This window comes from Eschrichtius robustus, chromosome 17 (genome assembly GCF_028021215.1).
Source record: "Eschrichtius robustus isolate mEscRob2 chromosome 17, mEscRob2.pri, whole genome shotgun sequence".
Lineage (NCBI taxonomy): Eukaryota > Metazoa > Chordata > Mammalia > Artiodactyla > Eschrichtiidae > Eschrichtius > Eschrichtius robustus.
In genome coordinates, this window is record NC_090840.1 from 30706817 (window position 1) to 30731366 (window position 24550).

The 24550-nt window shown below is 33.2% G+C and overlaps 1 protein-coding gene across 1 annotated transcript in view; it reads left to right on the plus strand.

Annotated features, from left to right (window-relative positions):
* CNBD1 (cyclic nucleotide binding domain containing 1) overlaps positions 1-24550 on the plus strand; it is a 403237-nt gene that overhangs the window by 215655 nt on the left and 163032 nt on the right. The window lies entirely within an intron of this gene.

The window sequence follows — 24550 nt, forward strand, 5'->3', positions numbered from 1 at the left end:
CAGCCTTCCAATTCACTCTGCACATAGTACCAAGAATGTTCATACCTGCTATTATCTCTTCTCTAATTTCCCAATGCCTCCAGGACAGATGGAAAAAAAAAGGAAACTTTCCACCATGGCCTTATAAGCCTTTACAAGTTTGGTCTTTGCTCACCTCTCCAACCTTTACTGATATCGTTTCTCTTTCACTCACTATACTCCAACAAATTGTCTATTTTTCAGTTTCTCAAGCAGTCAAACTTATTGCACACACTTTGCTCACATAGTCCTGTCTGAATAGAATTTGTTCTTTCAGCTCACTTCCCTTCAGCTTTGAGCTCAACTGTACATGCTAGTAGAGTCTTCCATTAACATTACTGAAAATAATGCCTTTTAACTTCTTCCGCTCAAAACAACATACACACACACACACACACATGCACACACATACATTTTTCACCTCTTTAAGAATCCTAGTTCCTTAACAGTTCTTATTTCAGTTTATTATTATGTATTTCTTATTTTCTTGCTTTTTCTGTTTTTCTTACCGGAATTCTTGAGAGCAGGGAATTTGTCTTTTTGGCTATATATATCTTCATCACCTAGCAACTTGTGTGGCACATAGAAGGCACTAAATAAACAGCTTTGAGTAAATGGCAGAATGAACTATCTGGACATAATTTATAAGAACGATTTGAAGAACTGAGATCACTTCAAATGTAGATAACGAACCTAGGAGAGTTGGACCTGCTGTGAGACACTTTTTAGAGTTATTGACCTCAAAAGTGGGGCCAATGGAAACTGGGAGCATCATCAGCCTAGGGCCACCTTATTTCCAAGACCAAATGTGACCAATCTTCCACCTCCTTTTTAATTAAAAAAAAAAAAAGTTATATACTGGAGTGTATAGATATTATTGGTCTTTCATCACATACTTCACTGAATTACAGAGAGGAACAATTTCTTACTAGCAGAGTTAGGAATCAAATAAGTGAGAGCTAAGATAAATGGCAAATACCCTAACTATTAACATAGTCCGTGGATTGATAGTTGGAGGATACACCCTGGTAACTGTAGGCAAAAGATATTCCAGATGTTTGGCTATTTTTTTTCAAATACATTTAGACTATTAATAATTAAATTTTTCAGTATATTTTATTTATTTAAACATATTTATTGAGCATTTGCCATGGAGTAGGAACTTAGTATACGTTAATGAACAAAACAAGACTTCCTGCCCTAGTGGTATTTATATTCTGAGGGTGAAAGCAAACAATAAACAATAAACATAATGTACAAATGAAATATGCTAGAATGTATTAAGTGCCATAGAAAAAGAAACCTTAGAGTAGCGCAAGGAGATTTGAGAATGTCATTGGTTTTGAGGAAGTGTAGTACATGTTTAATAGGATGGTCAGGGTGAGCCTCACTGAGAAAATATTATTTGGGAATAGCTTTGAAGGAGGTGAAGGGAGTTCTGCCAATATATCTGAGAGGTTAGTCCACCAGGCAGACAGCACAGCCTGGGTGCAGAAGACACAGAAGTCCTAAGGCAGGAGCGGGCTTAGCATTTCTAGGAGGAGCTAGGAGGCCAGTTGTTGCTGGAATGGAGTGAGATCATAGGTGTAAGGTGTAATTACTTTGGCTTTCATGCGATTGGGAGCTATTGCGTGATTTTGTATTTAATGAACATCCATTGTATATGTTCTAATTTCTGTGGTTCTGCTGCCCAGTATTGGGCTTCTTAACTTGATAAATAGCTATTGTCACTTTTGCCTTCACTTTTACAAGTTTGTAATTTAACACACCTGATAAGGGCATAGTTGTATGCTTAACTAATTTCCTGAGTACAACTTCTGTTTGGCAAAGGCCCTGAATTTTTTACTTCATACTTGCCTTTTCACAGAAAAATATTTGAAGCTTTACTCACAGAAATAAGTAAAGCCTCATGTACAGGTTTCCATTTTCATTTTTATCATTTACACTTATACTCACACAGTTGTTCATAACTCTATTGTTTATGAACTTTTCATTCAACAAATGTATTCAGCACCTGCTGTGTACCAAGTACTGTTAAATGTCTTGTCTACATGGGGGCACAGAACACCTTCAAAGCATAAATCTTCACCCTTCTTTGTTGCATGAGTCCAGTGGCTGGCAATGATGTTTACACAATAGGAGAAATCTTAAAATATAGATCCTGGAGTTAAGTGATTCTCACAGAAATAAATGACATTATTTATAGAATTTATATAACCCCTATCTTTAAGATAATCTTAAACTATCTTAAAGATAGTTTAAGAGAGTCAGAAGCTATTTTAAAGAGTGAAAAATAGTTGTAAAGCTTTTTTAAAAAAAGCTTATATATTTGTAATCTATCTATCTATATATATATATACACACATACATACATACATATACAAATCTGTGTATATATAAAATCTATATATACACATAAAAATATTTCAAAGTTTCTTAGAAGAAACAAAACTCTCTTTGCTTTGGAAGTCTGTATTTTTCCCACACATGGCTCTGATTTGTTCTGCTGCTCAGAAGTTATGAGATTTTACTAATGCTGTCAAAATATTTCTCACATCACACAGACATAATAATGGAGAAACTCCAATGACTTTTGACAGCTGTATAATGGTTTCTAATAATATAGATTATGTTGGAGGTTTAAACTATTATTCAAATCAATAGCACTAATCTGATTTTTCTATTTTGGTTCTGCTTTTCATTGAAAGAAGACTGAGTATGTATGTGTCTTGTTTGCAAGAAATATTTTAAAATGGGCATAGCCATAATATGTGAATGTGTAAAGGGAGCTTATTTACCTTAACACAATTTTACTCTTACTTCTGGTGTAACTATGCTGAGCACATAAGATTTGTATCTTCATAACAATGAAAATTAAAAACAGGCAAAGAAGGAAGGAGAGGAAAGAAAACATTGACATTTAACATAAAAATGTAGATTTAAATTTTTATCAATATATTAATGATGATAACAGCTATTTATTATGTAACTATATTTAGACAGAGTGAATGCTCTTCCTACACTGCTTTAACAAAGTTCCAAAATTTATGTTTTCATATTATCATTCAATTTAAAATATTTAAAAATTTCTTTCTTGAGTTTTCCTTTGACCTGTGGACTTTTTAAAAGTGTGATTTTTTAATTGATACATATTTGACCTTTATTCTGAATACACTATTTTTATTGAATTGTAAATCATTTCATTATAGTCAAAGAACATTCTTTCAGAATTTAAGTATTTTGAAATTTATTTAGACTTGTTTTATGGCTCAGTGTATGGTCTGTCTTGGTGAATTTTCCATGTACCCTTGAAAAGAATGTGCATTCTGTGGCCTTTGGACATATGTGTTTTATAATTGTAAACTAGGTCAAAGTGGATGATAGTGTTGTTCAGCTTTTCCATGTCTTGTTGCATTTTTTCTCTTTTTCTTTTTTAAATTCTTGAGAGAAGATTGTTAAACTATGCTACTATAATTGTGAATTTGTCTATCTCTTCTTTTAATTTTGTCAATTTTTTCTTCATGTGTTTTTAAGCTCTGTTGTTAGATGCCATGCATATTTATGATTTTTTTGCCTTTCTGCTAAATTTACTACTTTCTCATTTTTAAATATTTCTTTTCCTCTGACAATACTTCTTGCCTCAAAGTATACTTTAATTAATTAATTAATACTAATATTAATATACAACTCTAGCTTTCTTACATGATTTACATGGTTTACCTATCCATTCTTTTCATTTCAACCTTTATTTTTATATTTAAAGTGTGCCTCTTGAAGAAAGTATGTAGTTATATCTTGCTTTTTTATACATTCTGTATACATGTCTATATTTTTAAATTGGGATCCTCAGTTCATTTGCATTTAATGTAATTATTCGTGTTTAGATTTTTGCCTACCATTTCATTACTTGTTTTCTATTTTCCCCATTTTTTTTTTTTTTGTTTCCATTGTCTTTGTTTCCTGACTTCTTTAGGTTTAACTGATTTTTGAAAATAAATTTAACTTATATAATGGCTTTACAATACTATTTCTCTGCAATATTTTCAATGGTTTCTCCAAGGGGTACAATATATGTTTTTGACTTTTCACGTTCTATTTAGAGTTAAGTATTATATTATTCCACACAAAATGTAAAAACTTTGCAATCAATATTAGACCCATTTTCTCTCACTCCACTTTGGCTGCAGTTGTATATACTACATCTATAAGTGATATTACTATATATATTGGACTTACACGCCTTAACTTTTCTTATTAAGCATTTGAAGCTGTTTACCTGTAAGTGTTGCTTTAGCAATTTCTCATAATTTGTTATTTTCTATAATTCAGTTTAAGATATTTTAAAATTTCTCTGAGTTTTTCTTTGATCTATAGAGTAATTATTTTGTTCTTGTTTTAAATATTAGAAAACATACACACACACATACATACACACACACATGCGTGTGTATTTTTAAACCCCATAGTATAATACTATGTTTTACTTTAGCTAGTCATAAGTGGTATTATTAAGTAAAGAGAAAAACATCTGTGTTTAATAACTTCAACTCCATTTCTGATGTCTTGATTTCCTCTCTAGGTTTTGAGTTTTCATTTTCCTTCATTTAGAACTTCCTTTATTATTTCTTATAGTTTTGTTCTGCTAAGGATGAATGCTCTTAGATTTATTCATTTATTCATTTTGTTTCCCTCTATGCTGGCAGGATATTTTCACTGGATTTATAAATCTGGGTTGTCAGTTTTTCTTTTTGCAGCTTAAACATTTGTTTCAGTTTCTTCTGGCCTTGATTTTTTTATGAAGAGAAATGGACATTTGTATTTTTTTTTTATCTGTAGGTAATGTCTTTTGGGGGAATTGCTTTTAAGATTTTCTTGTCACTTTGGAGTTTCAACTGTTTCACTTTAGTAAGCTTCACAATAAATTTTTTTTTGAATTTATACAGTTCAGGGCTTCCTAAGGTTACTGAAACTATAAATTTATATCTTCCAAAATATTTTAGAGGCCTCTTGCCACTATTTATTCAAATTTTTTTTTCTGCTTTATTTTCTCTCTTCTCTCTTTATAGGACTCCAGTGCATGAATGTTATGACTTCATAATATTCTACAAATCACTGAGATTCTGTTCAGTTATTCTCAATCTTTTTTCTCTGCTTTCTTCAAACTGGATAACTTTTATTAATCTATCTTCAAGTCTGCTGAATTTATTATTTTCACATTCAGTTGGCTACTACTCCTTAATGAGGATATATTTTTTTAAAATTTTAGATGTTTTTTAGTTCTGTAATTTTCATTTAATTTATTTTTATATTTTTATTTCTCTACTGAGATTTCTTTTTTATTTATTCACTACAATTATGTTTTCAAATACTTCTTGACAATGGTTTGACTTGCTGCTTTAAAATTCTTTCTGCTAATTTCAACATCTGTGATATTTTAGTGTCAACTATATTGTTTTTTATTCTGTGTACTAGTAATTTTTTTCTGTTCTTCATATGTCAATAATTTTGAACTGTACCTTCAATATTGTGAAGACTCTGGATTAAGTTGTGTTCCTCTCAAAATTATTGATTTTTTGCTCTAGCAGGCTGGACTGAAACTCCAAACTCAGTGTTTTCTGCAGTGAGCAGAAGCTGAGAGCTCTGTTTAAATATGTTTAGTCTTATTTGGGCTGCTTGTATCTGCCTTTGGCCTGGGTAGTTTAGAGTTCAGCTAAACATGGGAGTAGGGTTTATATGCAGAAAGAATCAGACAATCAACATTTACTGAACTCCAACTCTGATACTAAGAACAGGAAGAGAAAGGGGAAGCTATCTGTTGTGTATGGTTTAAACTTGACCCAGATTTACCCAAACTGTTCTAATGGTACAGCATTCAGAAGTATTTTCTTTAACTCCTATCTGAAAACTGCTACCTAGTGAGGCACTTCATGCTTTGCTTTATACCTCCTTTATTTGATGTTAAAATAGAATAGAAATTACCAAACATTAGAGTATTTGCCAAACATTGAAAGTGTTGAAAATACATAAAATACATTGAAAAAGGCCTACTAACAGTGTAAGTCAGTGTGGCCTCTACGGTTAATTTTTTTAAAATGTAAATGTGAATTATTCTGACTGTAACTCAGGTACTCAGGAAGCCAGCACATTCCTTGGGTTTCCAGTTTCCCTGTAAACACACTGACCATTTGGCATATGTCGGTATAGGGACAGATTCCTGCAGTCAAGAATGGTGTGGGAGAGTAGCTGCAGTTTCCAGTGATCTGTGAAGAAGTTAGATCAGTTAGCGAACTTCAAGATCTCTCATGGTTGGGATGGATGAAGCAGACACAGATGGCAGCACAACCAAGCCTGAGGACCAAGAGACCAACTGAAAAGCTGATGCCAACAAAGGCTACAAGTTCATGGTTGACTCCACCTTTCAATGTTGTGTAAAAATCTCAGCCTCTCCTCTCTAGTAAGCAGCATCAAAGCCCTCCCTGAGAAAAAAGGCCAAAGGAACTGTCCAGCTTTAATTTTTACCTCAACTGACTGTGGTTAGTCAGAAAGACTTTATGTTACCTGCTTTTGGTTGGAATGAGAACTTGAATTATTGGAGAATAATTTTCAGAGAAACCAAAAGTTACATTTGCACTCCTGAGTTCTTGGTGTGAAAGTATTTTACTTGTTGCATTAGTTTTACCAAGATCAAGCTCTCTAAAAAAAAGAGGAAGATAAATTTGTAATTACTCCAAGACAGGGACCTATTACTCGCACACAAAGTAATACATTAATGCTGACATATTTTTCCCATTTATTGTTTAGTACATGGTAATTACTCCTTATGTCAGCACTTCATACACTTTGTATTAAATTTCTCTCTCTCTCTCACATATGCTCACACTCCTTGCATTCCTATTTAACTGATGAAGAAACTAAAAATGTTATGCAAATTTATCAAATCCACATCATAAATGGTAGAAATAGTATGTATATTGTGAATTCAGGTCTATCTCCTTTCGAAGGATTTTGTCCTTCTCATTTATTATTGTGGCCTGAAAGAATTGATACTTCCTCATTTATTTTTCCTCACTAACTGATGGTAAATGATTATAAAACTTTGAGCTTGAAGATGACTATCCTATAAAATATTTAATGTAAAAAAGCCTTGATGGTTTAGGTAATCTGTTAATATTAAACATAATGGTTTACTAAAAGATTGACATTTATTGAAGTCATGACATGGAAAAAGAGATTACAACAGAATTTTTATCTAGAGGAATAAGGCATTTCCTTGTAAATTTTTTTATATTCAATTTTTAAAACTACAGCAATATCTTAAGATTCATGCTAGATGGATTAAAAATTCAAAGGTTCAGACATTTCAGTTGTCAAGGTACCATACTATGTAGAATCAGAAACTTTAATAAGAAAATAAATCATGGAATAAAATGGGAAGAAGCCCAGAGAAGGTGTAACTAACTTGTGGAAGTATGTATGGTGGCTATTATCATATTCCATCTGCAGGATCCTAATCACTCCTGGACCTTGTCTTCCTATCATAAATAATATACATTTACTTTTTGGGTCTGCTAAATCTTTTGCTATTTTTAGGAAATATTTAGTTTTTTAAGAAAACTATGAAAAGAGTATGTATCCTAAAATGTTCGCTTTCTGAACATTAAAAATATTCTGTTAACATTGCTAATTATTTTTATTTATAAACATCTACACATTGTACAGTTCATACATGGTGTTCACTATTGGGCTTTTCAGAATCAATATACTGAGTGGAAGTGAACTTAGTTTTTAAATAAGCTTTCTAATTTCTATTTAGCAACATAACTGCCACATAAAAATTGATTCTCTGATTACAAAATCTTACTGTGGCTTATTTCAGCATCCTTCTATATTTCCAGTGATATAAATGATACAGAAATCTATGCTGTAGTCACAAACTTAATGGAAGTGTATGAAGTTGTATTTGGTGTTGATTTCTTTGTTTCTTGAAGAAGGATCTATATAAATATATATGTTTCTATACCTTTCTTTCTGCTAATCATATTGTAAAAGACTAATTCAGTAACTCTTTGTACTTATCTTCTAAACTGTCAGAAAATCAGAGCACATAGCCAATTCTTCTGTAGTTAAATTAATGTCTATTTCATTTAGGACAAATGACTTTCCAACCATTTTTAGACTTCTTTTTTTTTAACTTTTTACTGGAGTGTAGTTTATTTACAATGTTGTGTTAGTTTCAGGTGTACAGCAAAGTGAATCAGTTAAACATATACATATATCCACTCTTTTTTTTTTTTTTTTTGGAATTTTTCCCATATAAGCCATTACAGAGTATTGAGTAGAGTTCCCTGTGCTATACAGTAGGTTCTTATTAGCTACCTGTTTTATATATAGTAGTGTGTATATGTCAAACCCAATCTTCCAATTCATCCCTCCCCACTTTATCCCCTGGTAACCATAAGTTTGTTTTCTACATCTGTGACTCTACTTCTGTCTGTAAATAAGTTCATTTGTACCATGTTTTTAGATGCCACATATAAGTAATATCATATAATATTTGTCTTTCTCTGTCTGACTTACTTCACTCAGTATGACAATCTCTAGGTCCATCCATGTTGCTGCAAATGGCATTATCTTGTTCTTTTTTATGGCTGAGTAATATTCCATTGTATATATGTACCACATCTTTATCAAAGGAACCATAAACAAAACAAAAAGGCAACCCTCAAAATGGGAGAAAATATTTGCAAATGAAGCGACTGACAAGGAATTAATCTCCAAAATATACAAACAGCTCATGCAACTCAATATCAAAAAAACAAACAACCCAATCCAAAAATGGGCAGAAGATCTAAAAAGACATTTCTCCAAAGAAGACATACAGAGATTGCCAAAAAGCACATGAAAAGATGCTTAACATCATTAATTATTAGAGAAATGCAAATCAAAACTTTAATGAGATATCACCTCACACTGGTCAGAATGACCATCATCAGAAATTCTACAAACAGTAAATGCTGGAGAGGGTGTGGAGAAAAAGGAACACTTCTACACTTGGTGGGAATGCAAATTGGTACAGCTACTATGGAGAACAGTATGGAGGTTCCTTAAAAAACTAAAACTAAAAAAAAAAAAAAAAAAACTAAAAATAGAATGACCATATGACCCAGCAATCCCACTCCTCGGCATATACCCATAGAAAATGGTAATTTGAAAAGATACATGCACCCTAATGTTCATTGCAGGACTATTTACAGTAGCCAGGACATGGAAGCTACATTATTAGTACTCTTTGGGTTTAGACATTTCATAAATCCTCATAAGTATAGCTTATTTCAGTAACTGATTCTATATTGGTATTTGTGTATAATATTTTCAAATAATAATGGTTCTAAAAGGTGAAAATATAAAATATTCATAATATTAGATAAATTAATAGCAGCATATGTACTATTAACCAAATGTATAAAATGAAGAACAAGATCAATTAGTAGAGGTCCTATAGGAACACTCATAAAATTTTTAATTTGACCTTATGTCTAATTATATTTTATATTCTGGAAAAATAGAAACAATCTCTTTTTAAATTTTACAGTACTCAGGGCTCACACTAAATATTTCATATTTTTAATACCAGTCATGTGCATAAATTATATTTATAATGCAATTATTTCTTTAAAATTGGATAGATTCATCTGGTGGCAAAAGTCAAAAAAACAAAAACTCTACCCATGAAACAGATTTAATTGCATAAAATGAACTGGAACATTCACTTTTTGCTGTTTCGTTAGTTGTCTTTATTTTCACTTCAATGTGTCTATTTATAAATATATTTGTCAACATTTATTGAAATCCAATTATTTGGCAAGAGAGAGCAAAGACAAGAAACAGGGTTACAAATTAATAAAGTAAGGCCAGTGGGTCACCTTTAGAAATGAGTGGTATGGTTGTTTTGAGGAGTAGCTGTTACTTGGCTTTTTCACCTAGGGTTACTCAAGTCCCGTTAGAAATAGGCAACCCATTTCAGTTGCAATGTTTTCCACCTGTTTTTGTAGCCATGATATACCCAACACTTAATGCCTAACTTCAAGTCTTCATACTCCTTTGTCTAAAATATGCCCAGGAGCGTCAGAATCTCAGTTCTTCTAAGTATTGGTTCTAGGTTTGTGCTAATTAACCAAGCATACCATTAAGCCTGCAGGCTGTCTATTAAAAGCACCCACGTCAACACATTTAGCTCAATCAAGGACTCTAAAAATCAGTATTCATAAATACGCTCTAGTGCTTACTATTAAACATGCACACATTTCTATTTATATCAGTCAAATAAAAGTAATTTACTTCTATTTGTGGTTTTTAAAACATCATTTTAATACAACAATCTAGTTCTACTTCTTGCAGTGCCACAGAATAGATACTCCCAATAAAATAACTGCTAAAGTGTTCTTCTGAAAAATTAAAACATATCATGGGTAAATTATAAAAAAATATAAATTTTAATGCACTTTAAGTGTTGCTAAAATAAGTTAATTCTCATAGAATAAAATAATAAAATAAAATAAAGTGAGGCAATATCAGAGGAGAGAAATCTAAGGATTAAGCTAGTAATAAAATTGTGAGAAATAAGAAGAGAGAGTGGCTATTCAATGGTGTGGTGGAAAGAAAAGTCCAAAAGAGTTCAGAAACGTAGGGAGCTGAACTGACATTTTTCCATTAAGCTTGGGAAACTTGAAGAGACAAAAGTATTCCTAGGTTGGCGATATTCCCTGGAACTCGAAAAAGAAAATGCAAATTCACCTTTAAAAGACAGCATCCTAGTAATATTCCATTGTATATATGTGCCACATCTTCTTTATCCGTTCATCTGTTGATGGACACTTAGGTTGCTCAGCCATAAAAAGAAAAGAAACTGAGTTATTTGTAGTGAGGTGGATGGACCTAGAGACTGTCATACAGAGTGAAGTAAGTCAGAAAGAGAAAAACTACCATATGCTAACACACATATATATGGAATCTCAAAATAAATAAATAAATAAATAAAAGTTCTGAAGAACCTAGGGGCAGAACAGGAATAAAGATGCAGATGTAGAGAATGGACTTGAGGACACGGTGAGGGGGAAGGGTAAGCTGGGATGAAGTGAGAGAGTGTCATGGACATATATACACTACCAAATGTAAAATAGATAACTAGTGGGAAGCAGCCACATAGCACAGGGAGATCAGCTCGGTGCTTTGTGTCCACATAGAAGAGTGGGATAGGGCGGGTGGGAGTGAGATGGAAGAAGGAGGACATATGGGAATATGTGTTTATGTATAGTTGATTCACTTTGTTATACAGTAGAAACTAACACACCATTGTAAAGCAATTATACTCCAATAAAGATGTTAAAAAATAAAATAAAATAGAATAAAATAAATGTTGGCATTCCCTTATCATCAAAAAAAGAAAAAAAAAAAGACAGCATTCTCAATTCAGGCCTAAAGCAACCTACATTAAATTAAAAAATTTGACTTTCAATAAAAAACAAAATCACCATGCATTTAAGGAAACAAGTCACCATTTTTGAGATATAAGGAAACAATAACCATAGATTTATTCCTCAAATGACTTCAGAGATTGTAATGTCAGATTCAAGATGTAAATTACTTTGACTGAAAGATTTAAAAGGATAAAAAGTTATATAAATTAGTTAAATACAGGGAACAGTAGAAAAATGTCTTGATAGATTTGGGAAAAAATCCCAATAGATATTTTAGAAATTTAAAAAAATAATAATAATTATAGAAGTAAAAGCTCACAAGGTGGATAAAAAGTAAGACAAATTTTAATAGAGAATTAATAAATTATATGGTTCAGTTTCAGGAGGTAATAATTTTAAAATTTTTATGGAAACACAAAAGACACAAACAGACAGACACTTAGATCAATGGAATAGAATAGGGAATCCAGAAATAAACTCACACACTTATGGTCAATTAACCTACAATAAAGGAGGCAAGAATATTCAAAAGAGAAAATTATCTTCAATAAGTGGTGCTGGGAAAACTGGACAGCTGTATGTAAAAGAATAAAATTAGAACATTAGAACACCATATATGAAATAAACTTAAAATGTATTAAAGACCTAAATATAAGGCTGGAAACTGTAAAATTCCTAGAGGAAAATATAGGCAGAACACTTTGTAACATACATCAGAGCAATATGTTTTTTGGATCTTTTTCTAAAGCAAAGGAAATAAAAGCAAAATAAACAAATGGAATCTAATTAAGCTTAAAAGCTTTTGCACAGCAAAAGGAAACCATCTACAAAAGCAAAAAGACAACCTAGTTAATTGGAGAAAATATTTGCAAATAATATGACCAATAAGGGGTTAATATCCAAAATATATAAACAGCTCATAGAACTCAGTGACAGGAAAAAGCAACCTGATTAAAAAATGGGCAGAAAACTTGAATGGACATTTTTCCAAAGAAGACATGCAGGTAGCCAACAAGCACTTGAAAAGATGCTCAACATCGCTAATCATCAGGGAAAGGCAAATCAAATGTAAAATAGATAGCTAGTGGGAAGCAGCCACATAGAACAGGGAGATCAGCTCGGTGCTTTGTGACCAGCTAGAGGGGTGGGATAGGGAGGGTGGGAGAGAGATGCAAGAGGGAGGAGATATGGGGATATATGTATATGTATACCTGATTCACTTTGTTATAAAGCAGAAACTAACACACTATTGTAAAGCCAATAAAGATGTTAAAAAAAAAAAAAACACACTGAGACATCACTTCACACCTGTCAGAATGGTTATCATAAAAAAGAATACAAATAACAAATGCCGACAAGGATGTGGAGAAAAGGAAATGTACACTTTTGGTGGAAATGTAAACTGGTGCAGCCACTGTGGAAAACAGTATGGAAGTTTCTCAAAAAAGTAAAAATAAAACTACCATATGACCCAGCAGTTCCACTCCTGGGTATATATTTGAAAAAAAAAAAAAACACTAATTCAAAAAGATACATGTACCCCGTTGTTCATAGTAGCATTATTTACCAATTGTCAAGATATGGAAGCAACCTAGTGCCCATCAACAGGTACATGGACAAAGAAGATGTGGTATATATATACAAATGCAATACTACAATATTACTCAGCCATATAAAAGAATGAAAAAAATGCCATTTGTAGCAACATGGATGGATTTGGAGGACATTATGCTTAGTGAAATGTCAGACAGAGAATGACAGATACTGTATGATATCACTTATATCTGGAATCTAAAAATACTCCATACTAGTGAATATAACAAAAAAGAAGCAAACTCACAAATGCAGAGAACAAACTAGTGGTTACCAGTGGGGAGAGGGAAGGGAGGAGGCGCAATATAGGGGTAGGGAATTAAGAAGTACAAGCTATTATCTATAAAATAAGCTATAAAGATATATCATACAACACAGGGAGTATAGCCAATATGTTATAATAACTATAAATGGAGTATAACATTTAACAATTATGAATCACTATACTGTATGCTTGTAACTTATATAACGTTGTACATCAACTATACTTCAATTAAAAAAAAAAAAGAATAGGCTGAGGGTAGATATCTCAAAAGCATAATGGATACCAAAGAATAGTAGGCTAAAAACCTCTAAATTTCCAAGAAAAGTTAATTTCAACTTTAGAACTTATACCTATCAAAAATATCTTTTACGGATCAGGGCCAAATAAAGACATTTTCAGACACATCAAATTCAATACATGGTCACCGAAGGAACTCTTAAAGGATGTATTTTAGGAGGAAGTGAAATAATCCCAGACTCCAGGTTTAAGACGAAAGAACTCATAGGCAAATAATCTGTATTAAATTCATGTAAATAAAATATTATCTGTATAAATTTATAATAATCATAATTGGAATAATAATCTTCAATTAAATATACAGGGATAAAAACAAAGTAAACAAGAGCATGTAAGATGAAGGCTGAGTAGGTTTAAAGTGTTTGAAAATCCTTTTAATTATTTGTGAGTGTTTAAGATACTGATTAAACTCAATGAATAGAGATTATTACATCTTTATTAAGAAAGAACAAATTGGGACTTCCCTGGCGGTCCAGTGGCTAAGACTCCACGCTCCCAATGCAGGGGGCATGGGTTCAATCCCTGGTCAGGGAACTAGATCCCACATGCATGCCGCAACTAAGAAGTCCGCATGCTGCAACTAAGGAGCCGGCGAGCCGCAACTAAGACCTGGTGCAACCAAATAAAGATAAATATATTAAAAAAAAAAAAAAAAAAAAAGAAAGAACAAATTATAGAGAAGGTTTTGGGATTTCTCGGTTCTCAAAGTTTGTGAATCTTTCTTTTAATTCCCATTCCAGTTCATGGGGTACCAGATTTTCTCAAAAAGACCCAATTAATATTTAATCAAAATGGTGAGGCTCTGTATTCAATGTAAATTAAGAGACTATAGGATATTACTTCGTTGTCTACTATTGGCTACCCCAGCTGCCTTATCATTAAAGTAGAAAATTATCTGGTTGTAGTTACTGTCTTGAACTGAAAATTTAGAAACGTTATTTTCTAATCCCCCTTTGCCTCTACATTGGAAAGTGGAGTCCTGTCCCCCAATATTTTGGAATTTTGTTTAAATATAAATAAAATTTAGATTATGTATTGCCAAAGTGTAACAGTGTCCAGTGTCCACTCTCCATCTTATAATTATTATAATGGACTTTTTCTTTTTCCAAGCGAGATTAAATTTCTGTTGCTACTGCTCACTCTTCTAAAATTCCTAATATATTTTCATGTAAATACCATTTCTATATACTGTCATTAAATCATTTTAAAAATATTAAGCAAATTCTCTGCACTAGAATTAGGCTCTCAGTTTATATTTATTTCTATGTTTTTACTTTTTCAATTTTCTAATATGTGATTTTGAAACTTTTCTTAAAAGGTATCATAAGATAATGAAATGGCTATTTGTAAGTCATTTCTCCAACGTCTTTAGTCTCAGGTTTTCAAATTGTAGTTTCAACTTCTCATATGTTGTTTAGTGCCTTCATTGCATCCCATGTCTTTAAATGTTATCTTTATGCTGATAAACATATAAGGACCAAAGCAAATTTTCCTCTCCTACCAGTCCTGTATTCCTTTCTTCTCCACTTTGGTAGTCAGCATTATGCCATCATCTTACTTGCTCCAGCCAAAGCATAGGAGTTATTCATGTATTCCTCTTTTTGCTTTTCTTTTGCCTCCATTAGCAAGTCCTATGAAATATATGTTCAAACAACGTCCTCAATGCTTTCATTTCTTTTCATCTCCATTATGACTACCATTGTGAAGGTCACTATCACCTCTCACCCACGTCACTGTAACAGGCTCCTAGTTTTTTCTCTGCTTCCACCCTTGCTTTCCCTTAATCCATTTTTACCAAACTAGTTACAGTGATTTTTTAAAAGTCCATTTTAAAAATGCAAATCAAATTATGTTTATCCTCTCCTTTAAATCTTCTAGTGGCTTAATATGACAGTTAAAATAAAATCCAAAAATTTTGCATGTCTACAAAATGCTCCCTCCCATACCATTTCTTCCAACACCACTATACGTTTGGTGTTTTCTGTTCCTTCTTCCTGAAATTCTCTTCCCCTATCTTTATAAGACTAACTTTAGTGCTCTCTGTATATCAGGCTAATGCCATTTTTTAGAGGCCTTTTGACTATCAAAGTCAATCAGTTTTGTCTACATAACATGTTGAGTTACCAGATATTTTCGTCTCTGTATACCTGTCTGTCTATCTATCTATCTATCTATCATCTATCTATTGATCTATCTATCTAATATTTTCTAACCGCCATTCCCAGAATACAATATTTTCAGTATATAATATAATCCATGGGAGCAGCAATCTCATATTTATTTTTCATTGGTGTATCTGCCCCGTGTATATTGCTCATTAAATATCCATTGTGTGTACAAAAATTGCTTTTCTGCCATTTTTAATTATTCCATTTTTTATTTCTGTGACAAATTTTGTTAATATGATTGTTCATTGATAACAGCTGGTGGTCTTAAGAATTTCAATGTATATTTCTAACTAAATTTGTAAATGTCTTATTAAATTTTTGAATTAACTTAAAACTGTCTGAAATAATTCTCAGAGTAATTTCTATTAGATTGGTTGAACCTTGAGAAATTCTAAAAACTGTACATGAATAATAATTTATTTCTATCAAGTCAAACAAAATTTAAACCTGATACAATCTGGCTTATTTTTTAGTACATGGAACTATGAACAACCTCTAGAATGATAAATTTTTCATTTTGAGCACCCTAGACAAAAAAATGAAAATGTCAGGGCAGATGCATTTATAAGTGAATTCCTTTGCATTGAAGGATTGATAGAAGTGTGTTTTTTAAAGCTATATTACCCTCTGAGGTTTTCACTTTTTTACTCTCTATTTGTGGAACAATTCCTCTTCTTGTTTTTATATTTTCAGTATAAATTTTCTTTATCTATTTCATGCAGAATATTTTTCTGAAAAGGGTATCTGAAATTTCTAGACTTTTTTTTTTTTTTTAATTGGGGTATAGTTGTTTCACAATGTTGTGTGAGTTTCTACTGTACAGTGAAGTGGAGTTCCCTGTGCTATATAGCAGGTTCTTATTAATTATCTATTTTATAAATATTAGTGTATATATGTCAGTCCCAATCCCCCAGACTCCAGCTTTTTTTTTTTTCTTTTAACATGTCTAATTAGTTTTTCCTTGAAATTTTAACACTATATTGAAGGAAATACACCATGAAATAGGTAACTTTCATATATATTTGAATAGCCAACAGATTAACTTTTGTGTAAGTATTGTAGGAAAATATTTTATTATTCTGAATAGTACCTTTAAAAATTAAATTTATGTAAATGAGTTATATTTCTTACTTACAAACATGTCAGGATTTAATCTTTATCTTCCTTCCACTCTGGTTTCATGTTAGGTAGTAGTTTTTTATAAAAACATTTACATTTTTCAGGGCTTCCCTGGTGGCGCAGTGGTTGAGAATCTGCCTGCCAATGCAGGGGACACGGGTTCAAGCCCTGGTCTGGGAAGATCCCACATGCCGCGGAGCAACTAGGCCCGTGAGCCACAACTACTGAGCCTGCGCGTCTGGAGCCTGTGCTCCGCAACAAGAGAGGCCGCGATAATGAGAGGCCCGCGCACCGCGATGAAGAGTGGCCCCCACTTGCTGCAACTAGAGAAAGCCCTCGCACAGAAACGAAGACCCAACCCAGCCATAAATAAATAAACAAACAAGTAAATACATACATACATACTAACATCAAAAAAAAAAAAAATTTACATTTTTCAAAAATTTCCTTGCCTTAGAGGTGGTTTGTTTTGTCATTAAATTAATTTGGATTACTACATGTTGGATTTGATGAATAAATATGAATATATAATTATACATTTAATTTTGGTCATTCCCTATTGCAGTCCTGTAAAATAGATTTATCAATATTGTTTATTTTACAGAACAGAGATTCAGATAGGTTAATGAACTTTCTAAGACATAAACTAGGAAGAAGCAGAATTAGATTTGAAATCAGAATGTTATGTGGCAACCAAGGAGGAATACTAATCTAGAAGCATGAATAGAATAACATGCTGCAATCTTTAATTTATAGACTGCAGAATCTCTGTGGAGAATACTGACATATAACCCAGCATGCTTTTGTGAGTCATGTACTGCCAAAATTCTCCAGTCCTGATGAAGAGGGATCTGAATCTGACTCATAATAATTGGTGTATGTCCTCAGTCACTCAGACAATTTCCAGATCTGAGCATAAAAACAACAAATTTGAGCCCATATTTTCAGAAGTCTCTGCAAGCTAGATAATACCACCCTGAAGTGCAGTGCTGTGACAGTCAGCTGCTAACCATAAGAGATCAGTTTCCATGGGAAACTAAGACAATCTAATTGACTAAACGATTCATTTCACTGCAAACGGAGTGAGGCCCCAATCTGTCTCCTTACCATTCCCAGTTACCACAGTCATGAGAATCCCTATTACAAGTATGTGGTGCTGTTTCATGAATATGTTATATGTTTTGAACCAACACTCTTCTTCTTCTCCACCCTGTCCACAGCCTGAACACCTGTACTTGGAAATCTAGGGGTAGGTTGTTTTTCTTTCTATGCTTATGTAGAACATATTATTTATTTGTTATTGTTACTAAATATATAGTATGTGTTGATTGTAATTACATGTAACACTGAATTCACTGATTTCAGAAAAAAGAAAAAAATAACATATCAGTGGTATTACGACTGTACTAGAGGAGAAATGGGACTCCCCTGGATTAGGATCATAACACTACTGGCAAGAACCTTTTCAAGTAGCTTTATGGCATTTTCTCTATCTGAAGAAGACTTGTATGATTTTGCATTATTACTTGATTGAGAGTAGTAGGGATGTATTTATAGTTGAATTATGATAAGAGATCATGCTAGGTAGGGAGCATCTTCGACACAGTACGTGTATAAAGGAAAGGTATGTACAACTGGAAATTGAAGGATGAGCTGTACTACATATGTCCATCAGAGTGTCTCCCATTGTCATACGCCACACACTATCCTGACTGAGTAGCCATAGCTAAACATGTTTTATTTTCATGTGCCTTGATTCCTCTGAGCATATGTAATTGGATTGGGGGGTAGAACTCAATCCAAAGGCAGCCAATCCATAGATTGGCCAACAGGGCACAAGGTAGATCTTTGTGAAGGGATAAAATGGGTTTTTCTCTTGACAATTCAAGTTAGAAAAATGGTAGTGTGAATCAGGCAGTAATGGGAATAGACGCTGAAATGATGCAGCAAATTAACAGAGTAAGAACATCAAGGGCCACTGATAAGCCAGAATCATGAGGGAACAGAAGTAACTTAATAAGGAAAAATCATGAAGTAGAGATCAGCTATACAGAATAGAAAAATAAAAGTATTTTGTTTACAAAGCCCATAGCAATAGGAATAGAGAAACACTGAGTCAAAAAATGACTGTGCTATAGAATGAAGATCTATATGGGTTTCCACATCTGCTGTCGTTCCTAGAGTCCCTTGAATTCTAAATGGGGTTTCAGTTCTAGTTCCTCTGGGGCGCAACCATATTTGATTAAGATTCTTTGTCTCTTTGTGTGTGAATTATGTTCTCTTTCTCTCAAGTAAGAGAACTAAGTCTGACTAGCTTAAGCAAAATACACAATTCATTTCAAGATTATGCCAAAGCAAAATTGCACTGGACAGAATCAAACAGGGAAGGAATACTTCATTCAGTTGCAATAGAGGTCAAGACCATTGCGATAGAGGAGAGAGATTAAACTTAACTTCTCTGAAACAGATGTAGGAGAGTTTTTAAGTGCTGGGGTGAGCTAGTGAAAACGTGTTGGAGGGCATTGGTGAGAGGTTGTCAATTTGATTAGACCATTTGTCTTTGCTAAATGGCACTTACTGAAGTTAGACTTCTAATTTCCCACAGAGACTGGGAGATAGGGGCTCTGTCTTTCTCGATTACATTTCAAAGGGATGGCTTAAAGGTCCTTGAGAAAGACATTCCTGGGTTGTAAAACAGGCAAGAGGTTGGGAGATTTACATCTCAAAGAGCAGTGAAAGAATTTACAGTTCCTGTCTTCTAAAGTGAATGCTCTAAAAAAGGAGGTTAGGGGCCTATCATCGAGAATAAACCTGTCTAAAATTTAGTCAGGCTGAGGGGACTGTTAAGGCCTTCTTGGTCAATTACCTGAGTATTCAAAGAGCTAAAATCTTGACAACCAAGCTTTAGGAAGGCAAGGAGCAGAAAAGTTGTAGTAACTTTGGCAGCAAGAGATCTGTGTTCTCCAAAAACACCATCATGAAGGTAATACAATTCCAGCTACCTCTTGGCTGTATCTTTGCAGTTAGTTGAAAACTACCAAGAGCATCATTTTGACCCTGTTTAGATAGGGTGCACATATATTCATTTATTCATTCATTTATTCAACAAATATTTATTGAGTATCTACAATGCACCAGACATTTTCTAAACACTAGGTATTTATTCATCAATGAAGAAAACATTCAAAATTCTCTATACTTAAATTCATAGAAGAGCAACAGATAATGACCAAAATAAGTAAACAAAATGTTTGGGAGTGACATCAGCAAGATGGTGGAATAGGAATTTTCTACTATCATTTCCCCACAGAACATCAATTTTGTCAACCACCTAAAGATGAGAGTACCTTTTTGAGAGTTCAGGAGTCTAGCAGAGAAGTTCCAGCATACCATTAGAGCAAAAAAATGTAAGAATGGATGCATTGAAGAGGGTCACTTCATTTGCATCATCCCTTTCCCAAGGCAGCCTAGCACAGTGCCATGTAATTTCTCCTATGGGGGAATGTAAGAACTTAGTGAATGAGTGCCTTTCTGCCAGCTGTGCAGGATGCTGCTAAAGAGGCTCACTTCTTTCTTGCTGCACCCAGAATACTGAGGTTATAAAAATGAGAGGGAGGGAGAAAGACGCTGGTCTCAGAATTCATCAAAGGACAAGCAGAAGGTTTGTGGACTCCATCAAAAAGCCCACCCATGAGCCACTTAGGATGCCTCACCTGTGACTCTTCCAACTGGCACATGAGCACCCTTAATACTTGTGTTCCTCACCCTTACCCCAATTTTAGATTCTCCATGTGGCCCATGGACAATGATAGCAAGCCTTTGCAGGTGGTTAACAAGCATGCACAGAAAGCTGGCCAACTCTGTGGGATTGGGAGAAGACACACACACTTAAGCATTTCAGGCACTTCCCTAAGGAAAACAAATGGGAGGCTCTCAATATCCAGTCTGGTTTTGCAGGATTGAGAGAAGGCATACAATTAAAAAATTCCCTCTCAAGAGGTAACAAGAGGTGTGGAGCAGGTGCATTCATAGATAAGGTCTGAGAAAGCCTCAGAATCTCTAGCTAGGCTGACTAGTGAAGGTATTTCTCTATGAAAACCAAAACCAATCAGTAAAGACCGGAGGAGTGACTGCCTTTTCAAATGTAATGACAGTAATGCAAGACTTTAAGGAACGTGAACAATCAAGGAAATATGACACCACCAAAGGCACACAGGGGACACAGTAATTTTTTAGTAACTCACCCTCTAAAAAGGAAATCTACAAAGTACCTGACAAAGAATTCAAAACAATTGTTTTAGGGAAGTTCAATGAGTTACAAAAAACGACAAATAGACCACTCAATGAAATCAGCAACGAATACATAAGTAAAATGAGAAGTTCAACAGACAAATAAAAATCATTAAAAATATAGAAATTTAAGAACTGAAGAATACGTTGAATGAAATGAAAAATAGAATAGAGTGTCAGCATCAGATTTGATCAAGCAGAATAAGAAAATCTAAGAAAGCCTGCAAGATTTATAGTATACCATAGAGTGAACTAAAGCTTGCATATGGGAGTTCCAGATGTAGAAGAGAGGGAGAAAGGGGCAGAAAATTTATTTAAAGAAATAATGGCTGAAATCTTTCCAAATCTGGAGACAGATATGAACATGCAAGTGCATGAAGATCAAAGGTGCAAAATAATATTCAACTCCAAGAGGATTTCACTGACAAATCAAACTGTCAAAAGACAGAATTTTGAAAGCAGCAAGAGAAAAGAGACACATCACACAAAAGGAAACACCCATAAAGACTACCAGTGGATTTCTCAGCAGAAACCTTGCAGGCCAGGAGACTGTGGAATGATATATTTAAAGTGCTGAAAGAAAAAAAAAAAAGTCAAGAAAGAATATTTTAGCTGGCAAAGTTGTCCTTCAGAAATGGAGAGATAAAGACTTTCCCAGACAAAAGAGAGCTGAGGGAGTTCATCATCACTAGACCTGCTTTAAAAGAAATTCAAAAGGGAGAAATGAAACTGAAATGAAGCTAATTTAGTAACACTAAAACAAAAGTACAAAACTCACTGGTAAAGACAAGTATATAGTCAAATTCAACATACTGTTTTAACGTAATGGTGGTGTGTAAATCACTTTTAATACTAGTATAAACTTGAAAAGAAAAAGTACAGTTATAATAACTTGGTGAATATGTAATTTAAAAGATGTTAAATTGTGCCATCATAAACAAAATAGAGCAGAAGTAAAATAGTTTCGTATGAAATTGAAGTAGTTACTATCAGCTTAAAATAGACTGTTATAACCACAAGACATTTATGAAAGCGTCATGTTAACCACAAACCAAAAACCTATAGCAGACACACAAAAGATAAAAATAAAGGAATCAATGTATGTCAGTATGGAAAATCATCAAATCACAAGGGAAAACAGCAAGGGAGAAAGAAACAAATGAACTTAAAAAAAAAAAAAATTAACAAAAAGACAATAGAAAATCCTTACCTAGCAATAATTCTTTAAATGTAAATGGATTAAGTTCTCCAATCACAAGACATTGAATGAATGAATTTAAAACAAACAAACAAAAACTGTATGCTACCTACAAGAGATTCATTTAAATTTCAAGAACACATTGGCTTAAAGTGAGGGGATGGAAAAAAAATACTCCAAATTCTCCAGGCAAATGGAAAGCAAAACAGTGAATAAAGCAGATGTGATATATATATACAATGGCATATTACTCAGGCATTTGTGGCAACATGGATGAACCTAGAGGGTATTAGGCTAAATGAAATAAATCAGACAGAGGAAAACAAATCCCATATTTTTTCACTAATATGTGGAATCTAAAAACCCAAACCAATCAGCCAAACCAAACCAAACAGAAACAGACTCATAGTTATACAGAATAAACTGGTGGTTGCCAGAGAGGAGGGTTGTAGAGGGACAGACAAAGTAGGTGAATGGCTTAAGAGGTATAAACTTTCTGCTATAAAATAAGTCAGAGGACATACTGTACACATAGGGAATGGAGTCAATAATATTGCAATAACTTTATATATTGCAAGATGGTAACTGGTCTTATTCTTTTGATCATTTCATAATACATAAAAATATTCAATCACTATGTTGTCCACCTGAAACTAATGTAATATTGTATGTTAATTATAACAAATAGAAAAGAAAACAAAACAAAACATACTACTTAAGGCCAATGGATCAAAGAAGAAATCAAAAGGGAAATTAAAAGATATCTTGAGACAAACAGAAATGGAAACACAATATACCAAAACATATGGGATGCACAAAAGCAGTTCTAAGACACAAGTTTATAATAAATAATTTCAGTAAGAAAAAGGAAAGCTCTCAAATAGCATAATTTTGTTTCTAAAGGAACTACAAAAATAACTAAGCCCAAAATAAGTAGAAGGAAGGAAATAAAAATCAGAGCAGAAATAAATGAAATAGAGGCTAGAAAAAAAATACAATAAATCTATGAAACTGAGTTGTTTTTTTGAAAAGATGAACAAATGGCAAACCTTTAGGTAGACTAAGACAAAAAGATAGATGTCTCAAATTCAGCAATGTGACAAGGAACGTTACAACTGATATCACAATACAGTGAATCATAAGTGACTACTGTGAACAATTATACACCAAAAAATTGGATAACCTAATAGAAATGTATACATTTCTAGGAACATACAATCTAACAAGCCTGGATCAGAATGAAATAGAAAATTTGTACAGACCATTAGTGAGTAAGGAGATTGAGTCAGTAATGAGAAACCTCCCAAAAAGAAAAGTCCAGAGCCAGATGATTTCTCTGGTGAATTTCAACAAAACTTTAATGCAGAATTAACACGAATACTTCTCAAACTCTTTCAAAAAATGGAAGAGGAGGATACACTCCCAAACTCATTTTGTACAACCAGAATTACCTAATAACAAAGCTGGATAGGATGCCACAAGCCAAGAAAACTACAGGCCAGTATTTCTGATATATAAAGACACAAAAATCCTTAACAAACTACTACTAAACTGAATTTGACAGCACACTAAAAGGATCATGCAACATAATCAAATGTGATGCAGGGATGGGGAATCAATCAACGTGATACCCTACATTAACAAAATAAAGGATAAAAATATGATTATCTCAATAGATTATGAAAAAAATATTTGACAAATTGAACATAAAAACTCTCTACAAGGTGCGTATAGAAGGAACATACCTTCTATAATAGGTATTATATAAGAAAAGCCCACAGCTACTACCATACTCAACAGTAAAAAACAGGAAACTTTTTATCTAAGATCAGGAACAAGACAAGGATGTCCACTCTCACCACTCCTATTAACAATACTGGATGTTTTAACCAGAGCAATTGGGCAAGAAAAAGATATAAAAGGGATTCAAGTTGGAAAGGAAAAAGTAAAGCAGTCTCTGCTGAATATAATCTTATACAAAGAAAATCCTAAAGATTTCACACACACACACAAACACACAAATGATAGAACTAATGAGCAAATTCAGTAAAGTTGTAAGATACAAAATCAACCCCCCTAAATTGGTTGTGTTTCTATACAATAACAAAGAACTATCTGAAAAGGA